This window comes from Mirounga angustirostris, unplaced genomic scaffold (assembly GCF_029215605.1).
Source record: "Mirounga angustirostris isolate CCGP_5_RB_7025 unplaced genomic scaffold, mMirAng1.0.hap1 SCAF_2, whole genome shotgun sequence".
NCBI classification, from domain to species: Eukaryota; Metazoa; Chordata; class Mammalia; order Carnivora; family Phocidae; genus Mirounga; species Mirounga angustirostris.
The window spans coordinates 130,303,713-130,325,467 of NW_026991710.1; the positions used below are offsets into that span (position 1 = coordinate 130,303,713).

The 21,755-nt window shown below is 36.2% G+C and overlaps 1 protein-coding gene across 8 annotated transcripts in view; it reads left to right on the plus strand.

Annotated features, from left to right (window-relative positions):
• The first annotated feature begins 10,698 nt into the window (after positions 1-10,698).
• Positions 10,699-21,755, plus strand: part of LRAT (lecithin retinol acyltransferase) — a 51,842-nt gene continuing 40,785 nt past the window's right edge. For 3 of the 8 annotated variants that reach the window (XR_010409596.1, XR_008506518.2, XR_008506519.2), the window contains exon 1: positions 11,463-12,188. The gene's annotated coding sequence lies outside the window, so the exon portion shown is untranslated. Of the gene's footprint in view, positions 10,814-11,263; positions 12,189-21,755 lie in introns of those variants that run through there. The other 5 variants (XM_064585197.1, XM_064585196.1, XM_054508700.2 and 2 more) reach the window with 5 other exon arrangements.

Genomic DNA, 21,755 nt, shown 5'->3' on the forward strand with positions numbered 1-21,755 from the left:
TGGGGTCAAGCTATGGTGTAAGACTTATATCAGGAATAGGGAGTTACTGAAGGGTATTAAGTATGTATGGAACATGATGGTACTTGAATTTTTAGGAAGATTACTTTGGTAGCTCAAAGAATATTTGGGAGGCAAGATAAGAGATGGGTAGAGATGATGAGAAGGAGAGAAGAAATCAAGCAGGGTTTTTAGATGCAAGAGATATTTAGGAAGTGGTTTAGGTAGAATGTGGTGACTCATTATGAGAGCTGAGAGCAGGGGAGCAGGAAGTTTGCAAAGAAAATGCAGGGCTAGTGAGGGGGGTGGAGGTGGCTGCCCAACTGTGTGCTGAGAGCTGAGCTGAGAATGGACACCATGAGCTAATGGCTCCTGTACACATGGTTGAGTGATATATTTCGTGTGGTTTTAGATGCAAAGAAGGCTGGACTGATCCACATTTGGGTAAGTACTGCAGAAGGAAAAAGGAGCAAGAGGAGTGAGAAGCTGAAGCTGTTACTGAAGCGACAGGTTGAAGTGCTGAACCAAAGCAAGATGGCAATGGAAGCAGAACAGGAAAAAATCTGACACATGGAGTGAATGGGATAGAACCTCAGTCACAATCCTGATGAATAAGCAGGTATAATTGGAGCAATGAGGATAACAGGAGTTCGTGGTAGAAAAGTGGAATGGTGTGGCTAAGATTTTACAGGTGGGGTAGCTGCAGGCAATAATACAGAAGGGGTGAGTTGTTGAGATCCGTGTGGAGATGAAGGGCATTGGAGTTGAAGAAGCCAAGGCACCGGGTGTTGGAAGGGTCATCCACATGAACATTGAAGATAGCAGGATTATGGCAGATTTGGGGTAGAGAGAAAAATCATAAGCCATGCTCCACCATCCCTGATACACATCAGGGAGCGATGAGACAACAAGAAGGGATGGAGGATAGAAAATTCAAGAGGCACAAGTTTCCACGGAAGGATTCCGACAGGAGATTGGCAGAGTATTGCGCAGGCAAGTGCTAATTATTACTGAACACTTACTGTGTGCCAGGTTCTGTTCTAAGTACTTTACAAGACTCTTAACTCATTTAATTCTCAATGAGATTAAGTACTATTATTATCCCCGATGAGGACACTGAGACTTTGTGATGTTTAATAACTCGCTCAAGGTGCAAAGCCATGATTCCAATCCAGGTAGTTTGGATCCAAAGTCCACACTCTTACCCATGTCATTGTCCTGCTGGTTCTGTTGAACAAACCCAGCCAGCCCTGAGGTTAAGTAGAAAGTTCAAGAACAAGGAGTGTCCACTTAAGAGTGTAGAATAGTGTTTGTGTTTGGGGAGTCATTCAAAAGAGGCAGAATATGACTGGTCCTTGATAGCATCAGCTCCTTTACGTTTTCCAGCGTCTATTGTATTTTGCATTTAAACATAATAGTATGCCTTCGAACTATGTGTTAATGTGTAAGCTCCCTCAGACGTTTTTTAGAAGCGGGTGCAGTTGACTTTCAAAATAAATAGTTACATTAATATTAACGATAAGTACTCAGTTACATAAAGGAATTTTGCATCTTTCAGAGAACTGAGATGCATTTTGAGAATGGCAATAAGGAAAATAAAACATGCAGTCTTGAAAAATACATGGTTCTGGTTTTTTCTCTGGCTTTTACTAGGCTTTACGGCAAGCTGGTTTATTTGAGGTTCATGCTACTTGTTGGAAGAAATTCTATTTTTCTTTTTTTAATTTTTGTTAGCTGATAGGCACTAACTGTCATAAACACCAAGAGTCCAAGAATGTTATAAAGCATTATAATCCAAAGGAGAATCCTACTTTGCTTGGCTCATATTAAGTTCTATTTATTTTCTTAAAATTAAGGCCCAAAGAATCTTTGAATAAAGTGCTAATCCTATAAAGCACTGAGAAACCAGCTTCCTTGTCTTACAGAGCTACCACTCTTCATGAAAAGTGTGGCTCTAAGAAGTGTAGACATGAGGAAAATACAGATTTACACAAAGGGAAATTTATGGTGTAATTATAAACCATACCATGGACTTATATCGGAAGTCTGCATCTCACAATGACATTTAAGAACTCTGGCACATATAAAATGGGTTCTTTCAAGATGTGTTTCAGGTTTTATTTAGAAATGTATATATTGAAGCATGCCACAAGAAGTTTATGCTAATCGTGAGTGACCATGGACGGTTTAATCCAAATTAAGAGTGGATTTGTCAGATGTAGGATCTCAATCAGGTAACTGGAAAAACCAAATGATTTCTTTTTATCTGGAAGGTTCAGATAGGCAGCTTTTAAGAAAACGCTATTGACGCTTCAAGGTAGCTGTTCTTGGTTCCGCTTTGGTTTCTGAAATAACTAGGAAGTTTTAGGCTAAATAGTTCTACACAAGGGGAGGGAAGAAAAATGGGAAAATTGTTAGTAAAGATGATCCTTTACTCCTACCACCACTCCACTCTTTGGAAAAAATTATTTTGTGGCCTGGGAGTAAAGCAGAAGGAAAGGCAGTGAAATTCAACACAAACCAGTTTAAGTGATGCTTTTACGATTTGCAAAGCTCGGAGTTCCTTGTTAACCTATATCTACATGATGGAGGTGGTGGGAGCGGCAGATAGAAATAAGTATAAGTTGCCTTCTTTCTTCTCAGATTGTTAGTTATATACTTGAATTTTATGTTTATTGTTCTCTTGCCTGTCTGTACAGTATTGCCAATGTATTGTTTAGTTTTACATAGTTTTGAACTTTGTATGTATATATGCATTCAAGCTGTTTGTTTTCTTCAGTAACTTGTCTTTTTTTCCACTCAAAATTATCTTCTGAAATAGTGTTGAGACATGCAGAAATAATTCATTTAGTTTCTGTCAACTATAGAATCCTCTGTTTTATGGGTATGCCGTAATTTATAAACTTATTTTTATTTTAGAAGAACACTGAGATTTTTGTAGGTTTCTGTAAGTGTTTTTTTGCGGGGGTGGGGGTAGGTGTAGTTTTTGTTTGTCTGCTTTGCTCTTACAAACATGGCTGCCTTTGAACATTCTTGTATATCTCCTTGGTACTTATGTGCAAAGGTTTTTCTAGGTATTTACCTAGAGGTAGAATGTTGAGGCATTGGGTATGTGCATCTAAATTTACTGGATAATGCCAAATTGTTTTCTGTAGTACTAATTTACACTCATCCCTGCAGTATATGGGTATTTGAGAGTCTCTCCAACACTTGGTGCTATCCAACTTTTTAGTTATTGCCAGTGTGATTGGTTACAAAGTAGTATTGCATGTAGTTCTAATTTGCATTTCCCATGTTTATTATCAGCCTTGTTGCCTTTCTGGGAAATGTCCATTTGTGTCTTTTGCTCACTTTTTTCTGTTGGGTTGTCTGTCTTTCTCTGAATGATTTTGAGTTCTTTAAGTTCTCTTTTACGTTCCATATACTATGTAAACTAGTCCTTTGCCAGGTATATACATCACATATAATTTCTGCCCTAGTTATAGCTTTATGGGATTTATTAATGAACAGAATTACTCATTTTAATGTAGTTCATGTCACCAAATTTTTTGAGCATCTTCATAAAAATTTTTTAAACTATAATGAGATACGGATTTCTGCTAATCAAATCTCCAAAGATCCAAAAGTTTGATAGCATGCTGTGTTGATGAAGATATCCTGAGAACAGGCACTTTTATACCTTGCAAGTAGGAGTATGAACTGGTGCAGCCATTATAGAGGGCATCCTCAAATTTTTTTCTTTAGGATTTGCTCTAAAATGTCTTAATGGTCCAGAATTTTTAAAGAAATTCTTACCTGTTTTGAGATAATTTGGATAACTCTCCAATATTACCTTCTAAGAGTTTTAAAGTTTTGCCTCTCATATTTAAGTCCTTACTTCAATCTGAATTCCTTTAATGTATTTCCAATAACGTTTTGTAATTTTCTCCATAATTGTCTTAACATATTGACATAATTGTGTTTTCTTTCTTCATGGTCTGTTAAGGTGATAACATTAACTCGACCTTGTGTTCTTGAAATAAATCCGACTTGATCATGGTGTCCATTGCTCAATTTAGTTTGTGAATATTTTCTTTTTGATTTTCATAAGAGAGATTGATCTAGAATTTTCCTTGGTTTTGGTATCAAATTACTATTTTTTGGTATCAAATTATTTTAGCTTACTAAAATTAATTGTGGTGTGTTCTCTTTTTTCTATCTTCTGAAAGATGATTAAAATTACTTTTTCTTCTTATAGAACTTACCTTATAAAATTTGTACCTGGTGCTTTCTATGTGAGAAAAAACTTTACTGATTTAATTTCTATAATGGTTACAGAACCATTATAATGATTCAGTTTTTAAATTTTTTTCTTAGATTAGTTTTTCTAGTTATATTTTTTCTAACAACTTGTTGTTTTATTTTTTTCAAGTTTACTACCAAAAATGAATAATTACATAATCATTCTATATTTTAATCTCTTTTGCACTGAAGTAGTGCCCCCTTTTCGTTGTGATTTTGTTTGTCCTTTCTGCATTTTTGTCATGATCTAACCTTGCTAAAGTTTTCTCATTATTATTTTTCATTCAAAAACCAATACCTGGGTTTCTTATTTACTCTATTGTACATTTACTTTATTTCATTAATTTCTGCTCTTGCCTTTATTACTTCTACTTTGTGTCTGTTTTGCTGATCTTTTCCTAACTTCTTATGCTGAGTGCTTAGCTCATTAATTTTCAATCTTTTTTCTTTCTTTATATAAGTAATTAGGGCTATAAATATCTCCCTAAGTGCCACAATACGAACGTTCTACATGATTTGAAATTTTGTTTTATTATTTTTTAAAATTCTTTTATGCTCCTTTTTTACTCATGAGCTATTTAGATATTTATTATACTTTAAAATTTCCAAATATATGTGGTTTTCTACTTATCATTTTGTTATTACTTTCTAACCTAATTATATTATGATAAAGGGATAATAAACAATACTGTTTTTTTTAATTTGTTGAGATTGACTTTATAGCTTAGTATGTGGTTAGTCTCCTAGATATTTCTTATATGCTTGAAAACAATATGTATTCTCTAACGGCAAGTACAGAAATATATGTGTGTGTTCTCTAATTGGCAAGTGTGTATACACACACACACACACACATATACATACATTCCAAATTCAAGCTTGCTGATATATGTATTCCAAATGACTTTTTTTTTTTTTTTTTTTTTTTGCTTTTGGCTGTTTGAGCTGTTTGCTAAAAGACTGTATTACAGTATCATAATGGTAGATTTTTCAATTTCTTGTTATAGTTATTTTAGTTTTTCTCTCTACATTTTGAAGTTATGTTATTAAATGCACATGTTCCAAACTTGTGCTTTTAACCTTTTGTCACTATGCAGAAATTTTACTTTTGTATCTGGTGATGCTTTTTTCTATTAGGTATATTTTGTTAGTACTAATATATCTACATTACCTAACTTTATTACTATTGATTTGGTAGATATATTTTTTAATACTTTTGCTTTGCCTCAATATGTTTTAGATGTGGTTATTGTAAACAACTGAATCTGTATGCTTGTTTGTTTGATTCCAGGTGACAACATTTGTCTTTTAATTACAGTAGTCAATTTACATATGTTTATCAATATATTCTGATTTATTTTTATCTATTTTGGCTTTCTGTTTGTCCTACCTTTTCTGTTTCTCTTTTTCTCTCTGCTTGTCCTCTTTTGAGTTAACTGGATGTTTTTATTGATTTTTTTTTTGTAAACATATTCATTTCATTTATTCTCATCACCATTTTGAAACTTACACACCTTTCTATGTTTTTTATGATTACTTCTAGAAACTTAATGTACATCTTAACAAGTGAGAATTAATCTAGATCTTCACCTTACCTTACAATATAAGGACCCTACAATGCTTTATTTCCAGTCGCCCTTCCTGAAATATTTAGGTGACCAACATCCCTGTTTTGCCCAGGATTGAAGGTATTCCTGTTTATAAGACTTTCAGTTTTAAAATCAAAAAACTCCAAGGCAAACAAGGATGAGTTAGTTGGTCACCCCACATGTGCTATTGTGGTTCTAACTTTTTTTTAACCCCCCAGATTCGAAATAAGTATTATTATTTCACACAGGTTTTTTTCAGATTTACACATGTTTACATTTGCTTGGTTCATTAATTTTTCCACCTTAGACCATCCTTCTGGGATCATTTTTCTTCCTCATGTAGCTCTCAATAATGTAATAAGAAGACAGGGACAAACAAGGATATACTATATTATGCTGTTTATGTAAAATTCAGGAATAAGCAAAACCAACTTATGGTGAGAGAAATCAAAAATAGTGATTAACCACAAAGGAGAGGTATGGGAGTTGCTATTGACTGGAAAGTCACAAGGGAACTCTTTGAGGTAGTGGAAATATCTTGATATAGGAAGTGGTCACATGGATATAAGTATACACACACACATATGTGTATGTATAGTCATTAAACTGTACACTTAATATTTGCACATTTTACTATATGTAAATTATTCAATAAAGTACTATTAAAAAAAAAAAAAGCACATGAGCACCTGAGTGGCTTAGTTGGTTAAGCATCTGTCTTTGGTTCAGGTCATGATCCCGGAGTCCCGGGATCGAGTCCCACATAGGACTCCCTGTTCATGGGGAGTCTGCTTCTCCCTCTGCCCTCTGCTTGTGCTCTCTCTCACTCTCTCTCTCTCAAATAATAAAAATAAATAAAATCTTTAAAAAATTAAAATAAAATAAAAATAAAAAATAAGAAAACACATAAGCATCCAAGAATGAATGAACTATTTCAGCTACCACCATCAAGTTTCAGTAAGGGAGCAAGATAAGTAAAACAAAGATGCATAAACCAAAACAAAATTAACCAATCCTTTCATTTAGGGCATAAAATAACTTGCATTAAAAAGCTCATTAAAACTTTTATTAAAAAATTTTTGGTGCAGACTGTTGGTGGCAATCTGAGTTTTTATCCCTAAAAAAAGTGTAATTATAAGAAACCAGAAGCTTTTTTGCTAAGATCAAGAACAAGGCAAGGAGGTCACGATTCAGCACTTCTTTTTAATATCATAATGAAAGTCCTAGCAAATGCAAGAAAAGGAAATAAAAGGTATACAGTTTGGGGAAATTGAAATAAAATTGTTTTTGTTCACAGATGAGATGATTGGCTATATAGAAAATCTAAAAGAATCAACAAAAAAACTCCTGAAACTAATAAGCATTTATAGCAAGATTGCAGGATACAAGGTTAATATAAAAAGCCAATTTCCTTCCTCTCTGCCAGCAATGAACAACTGGAATTTGAACAAACAAACAAACAAACAAACAAAAATCATCATTTACATTAGCATGCAAAAAAAAAAAGTTAAGTACTCAAGTATAAGTCTAACAAACTAAAATACGAAATTTTGTAAAAAAAATATATACAAGGAAAAGTATGAAAGTCTGAAGAAAGAAATCAAAGCTAAATAAATGGAGAGCTATTCTAGTTGATGGATAAGAAGACTCAATATTGTCAAGCTCTCAGATCTTCTCAGCTTGTTCTATAGATTTAACACAGTTCCAATCAAAATCCCAGCAAGTTATATTGTGGATAGAGACAAAATGATTCTAAAGTGGAGAGGCCAAAGACTCAGAATAGCCAAGGCAACATTGAAGGAGAAGAACAAAGTTGGGGACTTCAAGACTTACTATAAAGCTACAGTATTCAAAACAGTGTGGTATTGTTGAAAGAATAGACAGATCAGTGAAACAGAATAGAAAGCCCAGAAATAGACCCACACAAATATACTCAACTAATCCTTGTCAAAGGGGCAAAGAATTCAATGGAGAAAAGATTGTCTTTCCAATAAGTGGTGCTGGAACAACTGGATATCCACATGCAAAAAACAAACAAAATGAACTAAACACAGAAAAACATTATATCCTTCACAAAAAATAATACAAAATAGATTATTGACCTAAATGTAAAATACAAAACTATAAAACTCCTAAAAGATAACAGGAGAAAACTTAGATACCTTAGGAATGGTGTTGACTTTTTAGATACAACACCAAAGGCACGGTCCATGAAAGACATAATTGATAAGCTGCACTTAAAAATTTCTGTTAAAGACACGGTCAAGATAATCGGAAGATAAACCGTAGACTGAGAGAAAATATTTGCAAAAAACTTGTCTGATTAGATTGTTATCCAAAATATAAAATGAACTATTAAAACTCAACAATAATAAAACAACCCAGTTAAAATATGACCAAAAGACCTTAAAGACACCTCACCAAAGAAGATAAATAAATGGCAAATGAGCTTTTGAAAAGATGCTCAATATCGTGTCATTAGGGAAATGCAAATTAAAACAATGAGATACCACTACACACCTCTTAGAATGGCCAAAATCCAGAACACTGACAACACTAAATGCTGATGAGTATGTCTGCAACAGGAACTCTCGTTCATTGCAGGTGGAAATGCAAAATGGACCAGCCACTTTAGAAGATAGTTTGGCAGTTTCTTACAAACTAAACATAATCTTACCATATGAATCAACAATTGTGTTTCTTGATTATTTGCCCAAATGATCTGAAAAGCTATGTACATATAATATCCTGCACACAGATATTTATGGTAGCTTTTATTCATAGTTGCTGAAACTTGAAAGCAACCAAGATATCCTCTAATAGGTGAATAGATAAATAAACTATGGTACGTCAAACAATGAAATAATATTCAGTGCTAAGAAGAAATGAGCTAATAAGCCATGAAAAGACATGGAGGAAACTTAAATGCATATTGCTATGTGAAAGAAGCCATACATACTGTATGATTCCAAGTATATGACATTTGGCAAAGGCAAAACTATGGGACAGAAAAAGCTCTGTGGTTGCCAGGGCTTCATAGGCGTGTGGGGTAGGGATGAATAAGCAAAGTACAGAGGATTTTTAGGGCAGTAAGACTATTCTATATAATACTATATATATAATAATATATAATACTATAACGATGGATACATGTCATTATATGTTTGTCCAAACCCATAAAATGCACAACACCAAGAGTGAACCCTAACGTGAACTATGAATTTTGGTGATAATGATGTGTCAATGTAGGTTTGAAGATTTTAACAAATGTACCACTCTAGTACAGGATATTGATAGTGGGGAAGGCTGTGTATGTGTGGGGGTAAAGCATATAGAGAAACTCTCTGGGTTTAGGGTGCCTGGGTGGCTCAGTCTTTAAGCATCTGCCTTTGGCTCGGGTCATGATCCCAGGGTCCTGAGATCGAGCCCCACATCGGGCTCCCTGCTCTACAGGAGGCCTGTCCCTCTCCCACTCCCCTTTCTTGTGGCTCCTGCTCTTGCTATCTCTCTCTGTCAAATAAATAAATAAAATCTTTAAAAAAAAAAAGAAAGAAAAGAAACCCTCTGGGATTTTTGCTCAATTTTACTGTGAACCTAAAACTTCCCTAAAAAATAAAGTCTTAAAAAAAAAGACTGATTTTCTCCCCTATGCCAGAAAGGTAATTTTACGAGGACTATTTATAGGCCGAAAGTTGTAGCACTTCTTTACTCCACTATTTCTGCTGAAAAATTAGCTGTCAGTTTGGCAGTCCTTTGATGGTAACGACTCTTCTCTTTTCTGGCTTCTTTTTGTCTTTGGTATTCTACAGTTTCACCATGTTATGTCTAGGTACGTATCCATCCATTCCTTCTTACCTTGTTTGGGATTCATTGGTTCTCTTGTATCCTAGAATTTGTTCTTTCCTTCTTTCCAGAAATGAGGAATAATTATTTTCCTGTCTGAATAATTTCTTTTCCCTTTCTACTTTCTTCTTGAACTCCAAGTGTAAGTTTTGAGACTCTTACTCTTCCCCAAAATAAGCTTCTTACAGTCACTTCATCTTTATCAAAAGCCATAGTATAAATATATTCTGTGGAGGAGTTTCTGGACTTGCCCTTATAATCCACCTGGACCATGATCTTCCTGAATTGTCCTCTGTTGTGAAAAGACAATTGCTTAGAGTTAAAAAAAATTACAATAGTTGGGCGCCTGGGTGGCTCAGTTGGTTAAGCGACTGCCTTCGGCTCAGGTCATGATCCTGGAGTCCTGGGATCGAGTCCCACATCGGGCTCCCTGCTCAGCGGGGAGTCTGCTTCTCCCTCTGACCCTCCTCCCTCTCATGCTCTCTGTCTCTCATTGTCTCTCTCGCAAATAAATAAAATCTTAAAAAAAAAAAAATTACAATAGCACAATATAAGGTTTTACATTGATGAATTCATTGGTGGTACTCATGGCAACCTGATTCTTAGCAATATGGCCAAGTTCTCAATTATCTGTAATATAATTGAAACTTAAAATGATCCAGCCTTGTTGGTCATAGAAAATGAAAGAATGTTCCATGATGGAAAAGGAGGGAGTAGTGTCACTAGTCAATGCTGTCTGCAGATTTTTTATGTAATTACTGGGAATTTGGGCCATCACACATTGATAAGGAGTTTCTAGGACTGCCAATGTATGGTATGAGTATAAAGTTAATTTTTAAAAGGGATTTACAATTCACATTTATCATTTGATTTTAAAAAGCCTCCTTTTCACTCCTTAATAAAGAGACACGATGACTAATCTGCTAGTCATAGGCCTGTGAAATCATAAAAAATAAGGAAATGGATAAGCTGATTCATAGCTAGTGGAAGTCCCCATCTGGAAATATTTGAAAGATTGTTTATCAGAGTAAATATTCAAATGCCTCTGCTTTGGTGTATTTCTTAACATTTGGAAGGAACATACCCTGAATGAAAACCTGTAGGTAAGTACGTGGGAATAGCATTCAGTATGGCTGCATCCATTTTTGCCAGATCACCTTGTAAAATGAGTGAAACCTGCTATTGCCAGAGATCTCAGTTTTGCCAAGAACTTGCAATAGCAGGAAGCATGGGCAAGCTGTGAACCCTCAGTATATTAAAAAACAGTGGCATACTGCAATCAGTTACTTTTGCCTTAGTAACCTTGAGCGAGAAAAACGAATCAGCAGTTTTAAGCAGGCTGGACAGGATGGGAGGAGAGTGAGGGTGCCATTTGTTTACATGGAACAGCTTGAAGATAAAATAATCCTGGAATATATACAGAATACCATTCCAACTGATATTTATTGCCTGCCTACTCTGTGCAACTCAGTTCCAGTTCTCATAGCACTTGCATTGGTCACAAAAAGGATCAAGAGTAATTGCAAGGGCAGCCTGGGAAAACAACAAATAAGTAAAACTCTTAAGTTTAATACAACATTTACTGAGAGCTTGTATGTTGCAGGCACTGACTGTGCTCTGCATTAGGAATAAAGAAGAAAAAGGCATGGATCCACCCTCATGTGATCATATGAACTAATGCAGTCATATAAATCAATTTAAGACATGCTATTCCAGATTTCCTGTCACATTGCGAGTTGACTGTACCTTAGCATGTGAGCCAGATTTGCCACACCCTGATTAAAAAAAAAATGAGGCTGACATTGCTTTTGACAGAGAAAGCTCCTTTGTGAGGTCCTGGCTCTTGGGAAAGGGTGTGCCTCACACGTGATTCAGTTCTCAGAGACAGGGAGAGGAAGCTGGAAATGCTTTTCCGGGGAGACTGTACTGATGAGGCAGCAATCAGTCTTCAATCCCCAAGGAACAAAGAGTCTTTGATTTCAGTGTCAGCTGCAAGGCCATACTTGTTCGTGCTTCAACTTACGCTCCCAAACTACCAGATAAAGTTCATTGCCACTCTCTTCCTCGCCAACAGTAAGCAAAAGCAGGAACTCCTGAGAGAGAAATGCTTGCCCAGAAACAGAGGAGAAGTTGGAAGAAGGCTATATGGTTTTTGTTCTTTGTTGTTGTTGTTGTTGTTTTTTCGTTACTAAGGAATGACAAAGCAGTATGCTCCATGCTCCATAAAAACTTCAAAAACAGAGCTTCTAAGGAGGGAATAAAGAACCGACCAATTAGTATTCCAATTAAATGAAAGTATAAGTACAGACTTTCTTATTCATAAAATCTTTTTTTTTCTCATTTCCTGGCTTAAAAATGTTTTTCGGATTGCCATCCATATTAATGAAGAACATGTTGAAACCTTTCACAAAGATCTCACTTTTACACTGGACACATTGGCTTCACCAAGTTTACCCAAGATAGATGATGACCTAAAAGGTATGTTCATTTTCTCTACCTGCTATTTTCTGCCAAAGCTGTTGTTCTTTCTATTTTTCATTGCTTATTCTTTCTTTTTGGTATCTATAAAGATGACGTGACCAGTATGTAGGACATTATGGCAAGAAGTACTAATATGGTTTATTTGAGGTCAGTGCATGGCAAGAACTGGATGTGACATACAGGGCAGCGCTGGGGGTGTAGTTCATTAAAAATACTGAATATAATAGTCTCCCCCTTATCCATGGGGTTTAAGTCCCCAGATCCCCACTGGATGGCTGAAATTGTGAATAGTACTGAACACTTTTATATACTATGTTTTTTCCTGTACCTACATACCTATGAAAGTTTAACTTATAAATTAGGCACAGTAAGAGATTAACAATAATAATAATAAAATAGAATAATTATCACACTATACTGTAATAAAAGTTATGTGAATGTGGTCTCTCAAAAATCTTACTGTACTGTACTCACCCTTGTGATGGTGTGAGATGATAAAATGCTATGTGATGAGATGAACTGAGGTGAATGACATAGGCGTTGTGATGTAGCATGAGATACTATTGACCTTCTGAAGGTACATCAGAAGGAGGATCACCTGCTGCTGGATGGTGGGGTTGACTGTGGGTAATGGAAACCAAGGAAAGGGAAACCAGGGGTAAAGGGCGGGACGACTGTGAACTGAGATTCATGGAGAAAATGGTGAGCCTACAATTCCACTTGGTCTCTCTTCTCTTTCTTAATGAGAGGATCCAAGCGAATGTAAAGTCTATTACTGCATAAATCAAGGATATGCCCGTACAAGTGGAAGGCTGGAGAGATAACATTTCAGAAAAATGATCTTATCCTCGGTAGGGAAGGAGCTCTAACACTCTAGGGAAGGTAGGAAGAGCACATAAAAGATAGTTATTGTCATGGAAAATAGTCATGAATAGAATATTTGAATCAGAAAGAGAGGGACAGCTTTGGAAAGTTCTCAGCCTTTTAGAAATTTAGCTTCAGGAAACTAAAATAAATCCACAAGTCTACTCTGACTCCTTATGCTCCTCTCTAAGTTTGGAGCAGCTTCCAACATTTTATCCTTTGCACTTTCAAATGTTGTGAAATATCTCCGAGAAAGTCTTTTGGGTGAAGGTTTTCTTTTAGCTGGCATCATTTCCTCTGGGACTTCTCCATCTTTCAGGCACAATCACTTTTTCCATCTATGATGATATGTTTGCCTTCACTCATCCCCTCTGGCTACATATACATCCACAGTGTCAACTTTCTCACCGTCAGCTCTCTGTTCTGAAATTCCATTTACAGTTGATTCAATTTTACTTCCCCTGCTCTCAGTTATGGTTTCTTTACTACACTTTAATCTTTCTTGGCCAATTCTCTCAAGGATCCATTTTTGCATAACGTCCTGGGAGATAAGGAGGCAACACAACTACACACTTTGCCATGTGTGAGTGAAATGAATACTTATTTAATTATACCCAGTTGACATATCATGGTAACTGAAATTGGAACTGTGTTGTTGGGGAACTGGTGTTAATCACCTAAATCTTGGTAACCAAATTTCGTGCATATTGGAAATGTGCAAAGTGAGGACTTCCTACATATTCAAAGGGTTTACCTTATAACTGCCCATGTGCTACTTGGCCCAGTTTTAATTTTTGTATGTTTACGAAATTTGCTTTAAGGATAATTCAAAATTGAGGATATTTTTCCCCACTTGTTGGAATGGTTTTCTTACTAATTCATTTTAAGGAGGTCTTACTGGTTTTGTTTTTCTTTACCTTTATCTTGGTGAACTGTATTGCATGATTCCCTGCATTAAATTAAATGCTGTTTGACCTTAGTGAGTGTCTATAAAATTTTGGTTTCCCATGAAAATGAGGTGTAGGTTTAGAGTCTAAACAAAGAGTTATTATTCCCACAACATCATAAAAGAAAATCTGAAATATTCTGCTTCCCATTTGCTAACTGGGGCTGTAGATATTTAACTTTTTAGCAACTATATAAGTACACTCATTTAGAATGGCACAAATATCTTATTAGAAAGAAAACAATAGGCCCAGTCCAAACCCTTGGGAAGCAACAAAAGTGGTCATAAGAGGGAAATATATAGTAATACAGCCCTACCTCAAGAAGCAAGACTTCTTTGAAACTTCACATACACAACCTAACCTTACACCTAAAGGAACTAGAAAAGGAACAGCAAGTAAAGCCTAAAGCCAGCAGAAAAAGGGAAATAATAAAGATTTGAGCAGAAATAAATGATACAGAAATAAACAAACAAAAAAACACAGTAGAATAGATCAATGAAACCAGGAGCTGGTTCTTTGAAAGAATTAATAAAACTGATAAACCCCTTATAATACTGATAAGCCAGTCTTATCAAAAAGAAAAGGAGAAAGGACCTAAATAAATAAAATCATGAATGAAAGAGGAGCGATCACAACCAACACCACAGAAATACAAACAATTATGAGAATATTATGAAAAATTATGTGTCAACAAATTGGGCAATTGGAAGAAATGGACAAATTCCTAGAAACATAAACTACCAAAACTGAAACAGAAAGAAATAGAAAATTTGAAAAGACCCATACCCAGCAAAGAAACTGAAGCAGTAATCAAAAATCTCCCAACAAACAAAAATCTAGGACTAAATAGCTTCCCAGGGGAATTCTACCAAACATTTAAAGAAGAACTAATACCTATTCTTCTCGAACTGTTCCAAAAAATAGAAATGGAAGGAAAACTTCCAAACTCATTCTACAAGGCTAGGATTACCTTGATCCCAAAACTAGATGAAGACCCCACTAAAAAGGAGAATTATAGGGGTGCCTGGGTGGCTCAGTCGGTTAAGCGGCTGCCTTCGGCTCAGGTCATGATCCTGGGGTCCTGGGATCGAGCCCCGCATCCAGCTCCCTGCTCAGCAGAGAGCCTACTTCTCCCTCTCCCTCTGCCTGCCACTCTGCCTATTTGTGCTCTCTATCTGCCAAATAAATAAATAAAAATCTTAAAAAAAAAAAAAAAAGAATTATAGGCCAATATCCCTGATGAACATGGATGCAAAAATTCTCAACAAGATACTGGCAAATCGAATCCAACAGTACATTAAAAGAATTATTCACCACAATCAAGTGGAATATATTCCTGGGCTGCAAGGGTGGTTTAATATTTGCAAATCAATCAACGTGATACACCATATTAATAAAAGAAAGAATAAGAACCATATATGATCCTCTCAGTAGATTGCAGAAAAAGCATATGACAAAGTGCAGCATCCATTCTTGATAAAAACCCTCAACAAAGTAGGGATAGAGGGAGCATACCTCAACATCATAAAGGCCATATACAAAAGACCCACAGCTAATATCATCCTCAATAGGGAGAAACTAAGAGCTTTTCCTTTACAGTCAAGAGCAAGACAGGGATGCCATCTCTCATCATTGTTATTTAGCATAGTACTGCAAGTCCTAGCTTCACCAATCAGACAACAAAAAGAAATAAAAGCCATCCAAATTGGTAAGGAAGAAGTCAAAATTTCACTATTCATAGATGACATGATACTCTATGTAGAAAACTGAAAGACTTCACAAAAAAATTGCTAGAACTGATATGTAAGTTCAACAGTCACAGGATACAAAATCAACGTAATGAAATCCGTTCCATTTCTTTTTTTTTTTTTTTTAAGAAACAATAGTAACTATTTTACCCCAGCCTTATTTTTTTTTTTAAGATTTTATTTATTTATTTATTTGAGAGAGAGAGTGAGAAATAGCATGAGAGGGGATAGGGTCAGAGGGAGAAGCAGGCTCCCCACCGAGCAGGGAGCCCGATGCGGGACTTGATCCCGGGACTCCAGGATCACGACCTGAGCCGAAGGCAGTCACCCAACCAACTGAGCCACCCAGGCGCCCCCGTTCCATTTCTATACACCAATAATGAAGCAGCAGAAAGAGAAATCAAAGAGTCGATCCCATTTACAATTGCACCAAAAACCATAAGATACCTAGGAATAACCTAACCAAAGAGGTAAAAGGACTGTACTCTAAAAACTATACAACACTCATGAAAGAAATTGAAGATGACACAAAGAAATAGAAAAACTTTTCATGCTTGTGGATTAGAAGACCAAATATTATTAGAATGTCTATACTACCCAAAGCAATCTACACATTTAATGGAACCCCTATCAAAATACCACCAGCATTTTTCACAGAGCTAAAACAAATAATCCTTAAATTTGTATGAAACCACCAAAGACTGCAAATAGCCAAAGCAACCATGAAAAAGCAAAGCAAAGCTGGAAACATCAGAATTCTGGACTTCAAGCTATATTACAAAGCTGTAGTGATCAAGACAGTATGGTACTGGCACAAAAACAGACGTATAGATCAGTGGAACAGAATAGAAAACCCGGAAATAGAGCCACAACTCAATGGTCAACTAATCTTTGACAAAGTAGGAAAGAATTATCAATGAAAAAAACAGTCTTTTTAGCAAATGGTGTTAGAAAAACTGAACAGCCACATGCAAAGAAATGAAACTGGGCCACTTTTTTACACCATACAAAAAAAAAATTCAAAATGGATTAAAGACCTAAATGTGATATAGGAAACCATCAAAATCTTAGAGGAGAACACAGGCAGCAACCTCTTTGACCTCACCTGTAGCAACTTCTTACTAGACACATCACAGGAAGCAAGGGAAACAAAAGCAAAAATAAACTATTGGGACTCCATCAAGAAAGAAAACTTCTGCACAGGAAAGAAAATAATCAACAAAACAAAAAGGCAATCTACAGAATGGGAGAAGATATTTGCAAATGACATATCTGATAAAGGGTTAGTGTCCAAAGTCTATAAAGAATTTATCAAACTCAACACCCCCAAAAAACAAATAATCTAGTTAAGAAATGGGCAGAAGCCATGAATAGACATTTTTCCAAAGAAGACATCCAGATGGCTAACATACACATGAAAAGACACTCAACATCACTCATCATCAGGGAAATACAAATCAAAACTACGATGAGATATCACCTCATGCCTGTCAGAATGGCTAAAATTAACACATAGGAAACAACAGATGTTGGTGAGGATATGAAGAAAGGGGAACCCTCTTACACTGTTGGTGGGAATGCAAACTGGTACAGCCACTCTGGAAAACAGTATGGAGTTTCCTCAAAATGTTAAAAATAGTACTGTCCTATGACCCAGCTGTTGCACTACTAGGTATTTTTCCAAAGGATACAAAAATACTGATTCAAAGGGGCACATACACCCCAATGTTTACAGCAGCATTATCAACAATAGCCAAATTATGGAAAGAGCCCAAATGTCCATTGATGGATGAATGGATAAAGAAGATGTGGTACACACGCATGCACACACACACACACGACTATTACTCAGCCATCAAAAAAAACCCCCAAAATCTTGCCCTTCACAATGATGTGGCTAGAGCTAGAATGCATTATATGAAGCAAAATAAGTCAGACAGAGAAAGACAAATACCATAGGATTTCACTTATAAGTGGAATTTAAGAAACAAAATAGATGAACATGTGGAAGGAAGAAAAAAATAAGAGGGAGGCAAACCATAAGAGACTCTTAACTATAAAGAACAAACAGAGTTGCTGGAGGGGAGGTGAATGGGGGGATGGGCTAAATTGGTGATGGGTATTAAGGAGGGCACTTGTGATGAGCACTGGGTGTTATATGTAAGTGATGAATCACTAAATTCTATTCCTGAAAGCAATATTATATTATATGTTAACTAGAATTTAAGTAAAAACTTGAAACAAAACAAAAAACAAAAAAAATAAAAACAAAAACCTCACAATCACAAAAACTACATAACAAGCAGCACAGACACTCATGACCACAGGGAAGAGGAAACACGGAGACTCTGGGGTGTCTAGCTCAGCTTCCGTCCCTGGCAGGACTCTGAAAAGTGAGGGGATACAAAGCCTCCCTTGAAGTTAGCACTTAAGGGACTAAAATCCATTTTGAGTCAGTGTGCATTCTGTATTTGTGGGGACCTGATGCAAAAACACATCATTCCAAGGCAACTGAATTAGGACCAAAGCCGCAGGGACACTCATAGAAGTCAACCAGCAGAGCTTGGAGAGTGGAAGGACAATAGAAACCCAGAGTGAGCCTCACAGAGACTCCTCTCTGCCCAGGGCTAAGAGTCTTACCTTTTCTGTAAAAATGCTGGTGTTTAAAATAAACTAACTAATTAATTAATTAATTAAAATTAATTTAAAAAGGAAACAATAGGCTCAAAATGCAGTCACTTTTGCTAAGCCCCACCAAGACTTAACACCTAATCTAATTGCAGTTTTAGCCTTTCCCAGGAGTGGACTTTTAAATCAGTCAGTCTGGAAGTTCCTGATCATCAGCATTAGTGGGGTAACCTCCTTGATAAGACCTCTGCCTTCCCCTAAAGGAAAGTAACCTTGCCTGAAATAATCCATTCTTTTAACACCCTTGTCCTGCTTTCTTTGTTCCTATAAAATCCTCCATTTTGTACAGTCCCTTAGAGCTCCTTTCTTGCTAGATGGGCGGCTGCTCAATTCATGAATCACTGAATAAAGCCAATTAGATCTTCAAATTTACTCAGTTGAGGGGCGCCTGGGTGGCTCAGTTGGTTAAGCGACTGCCTTCGGCTCAGGTCATGATCCTGGAGTCCTGGGATCGAGTCCCACATCGGGCTCCCTGCTCGGCGGGGAGTCTGCTTCTCCCTCTGACCCTCCTCCCTCTCAGGCTCTCTGTATCTCATTCTGTCTCAAATAAATAAATAAAATCTTTAAAAAAAACCAAAAAACAAAAAACAAATTTACTCAGTTGAAATTTTTTAACAATTCAACTAACATTGTCACCTACTCTCATTTTTATTATCGGTTTTACATAAAAATTGGAAAATTTGGGCGCCTGGGTGGCTCAGATGGTTAAGCGTCTGCCTTTGGCTCAGGTCATGATCCCAGGGTCCTGGGATCGAGTCCCGCATCGGGCTCTCTGCTCCTTGGGAGCCTGCTTCTCCCTCTGCCTCTCTCTCTCTCTGTCTCTCATGAATAAATAAATAAAAATCTTTAAAAAAAAAAATTGGAAAATTTTTAAGCAAAACATATATTTATGCCTCATAAAGGTTAAGTGTTCTTAGAGGTTTAAAGAAACACACAGAATATCCAACCGAGAGTGCTAAGATTCCTCCACAAAGGGATTATCTAATTTTGACCAACTAAGCTGTTCTATGTAACTTCCATGTCAGAACCACCACATTCGATATGACATGTTTTAATTTTTTTTTAATATATCTTTTCAATTTTCTTCCATTGGTAGATCTACCAAGTAGCTTGCTGACATATCACTTAGAGCGTCTGGCCTATTACAACAAGTGGGGACAATCTCTTCAAAAATGGGTATTTTTGCTTATAAAGACCATTTTTCATGTCTCTAAACTTGATTCAGTCATTTAGTCAATTTTCACTTGGATTTAAACAATTAAATAAGGTTTCATTTACTGTATTGGTTAAGTTATATTAGGTCTTTCAGTGTTTTATAGCTTTTACTTAATGACAATACAAATCAAACTGTATGCTTCAAAAAAGCTGTGGCTCTCAATATAATAATTAATCTTTGCAAAAAATACATATTTTAAAAATTGTTGAGGCCAGAAAAATCCACTCCTATTTTATAGTATTATAATGCATATATTCTATGAATTGGCCTTTTGCCAAGAGCTCCCTTTCAATCTTCTTTTCCCTAATGTTCTCTCAATAGTACAATACTTCATTATTATCACCATATTTCTGCTTTTCCTTACTCATATATATTTCCTTTGTTTATGTATTTTTAAAGAATATCTCTTCACTTGCAAAACTCCTTTCTACATTTTTCCTCTCTAGAAATTGCTGGATACTCTCCTCCGTAGAAGGATTTTCCTAGTTCTTTTCCTTTTAACCACATTGAATGCCATTGACTCGTCTCTTTACTGAAATCCCACAAATAATTAGAATATTTTTAAATAAATGCCTTTAAGTAGACTATAAAATCATTGTCCCTTAGTAAAACTAATATATAAAAATCAGAGTGGACCTAAATCTCTATTGTTGAGTGAGTTTGTAATGTAAATGTGCACATTACTGTTAAAGATGCCTATATCTGAAATCTTACAAACAATGACTCCATTGACACTCTGTCTATACTTGGCAGGCTATCTGGATTATAGCCACAGCCGGTGTCTATACTTCACTTTCACTGTTACCTGTTGTATTTATTTGAGCTCTTTGAGATGAGGTTACTAAAAGAAATGGATTAATCAACTTTTTATTCCTGATGATAAAAGAGAAGAGTTTACATTCTCAAAATAAATGGAGATATTTATTTATATCTGCCATTTTTTTTTAAGATTTTATTTATTTATTTGAGAGAGAGAGAATGAGAGAGAGCACATGAGAGGGGGAGGGTCAGAGGGAGAAGCAGACTCCCTGCCGAGCAGGGAGCCCTACGCGGGACTCGATCCCGGGACTCCAGGATCATGACCTGAGCCGAAGGCAGTCGCTTAACCAACTGAGCCACCCAGGTGCCCTATATCTGCCATTTTTTACTCAAAAAATATTTAGCACCTCTATTCCCTAGAACATCAGTTGTGCATAGGAATAGAACAGTGAGCATGCTAGCCAAGTTCCTTGACTTCTGAAATGTATAATCTTTTAAAGTTAGTAGTATCCTAATATCCTTCCTTTGCTTTTACATTGATCTTCTGTCCACCCTTCGCAAGTTGAAGTTATAAGGCATATGCCTAGTTTCGAAAATTAAACGAAATAAATATTCTTAGAATTTCATAATACCCCTTGAGATAATCAGGGTAGAGTTGCCAGATAAAATATGGAATGCCTTGTTAAACTTGAATTTCAGATAAGCAGTGAATAATTTTTTTTCAGATTTTATTCATTTGTGAGAGAGAAAGAGAGACACAGAGAAAGCACAAGTAGGGTGAGAGGCAGAGTGAGATGCAGACTCCCCGCTGAGCTGGGAGCCAGACGTGGGGCTCAATCCCAGGACCTACAGATCATAACCTGAGCAGAAGGCAGACGCTTAACCATCTGAGCCACCCAGGGGCCCCTAAACAGTGAATAATTTTTAGTATAAATGTGTCCCATGCAATATTAGTCATGGCCCAAATTAGACATACTTAAATATGGCAAACTAAAATAGAGAAACTCTGGACATGGCCAAAGCAGTGAGAATGACATTCACCACCAGGTGATTCACTTCAATGGCAACAATATGCCCAGTGAATCCCTCACAAACTCTACCACTCCCATCCCCACCTACTATACAATATCCCTACAGAATCAGATTAAGATACTTCAAATCAACTAGTCATCTTGATCAATCTTTAGCATATGTGCTTATTTAAGTGATATTTTGTATAAAAATAGACATCATAACACAGCACCTCTCTACTACCCATACTTAAAAATATATCTAACTGCTTAGATTAATCTAACAGAATATCCAACATATTCTGCATAAAGAACAACCGGAAGGAAATTCA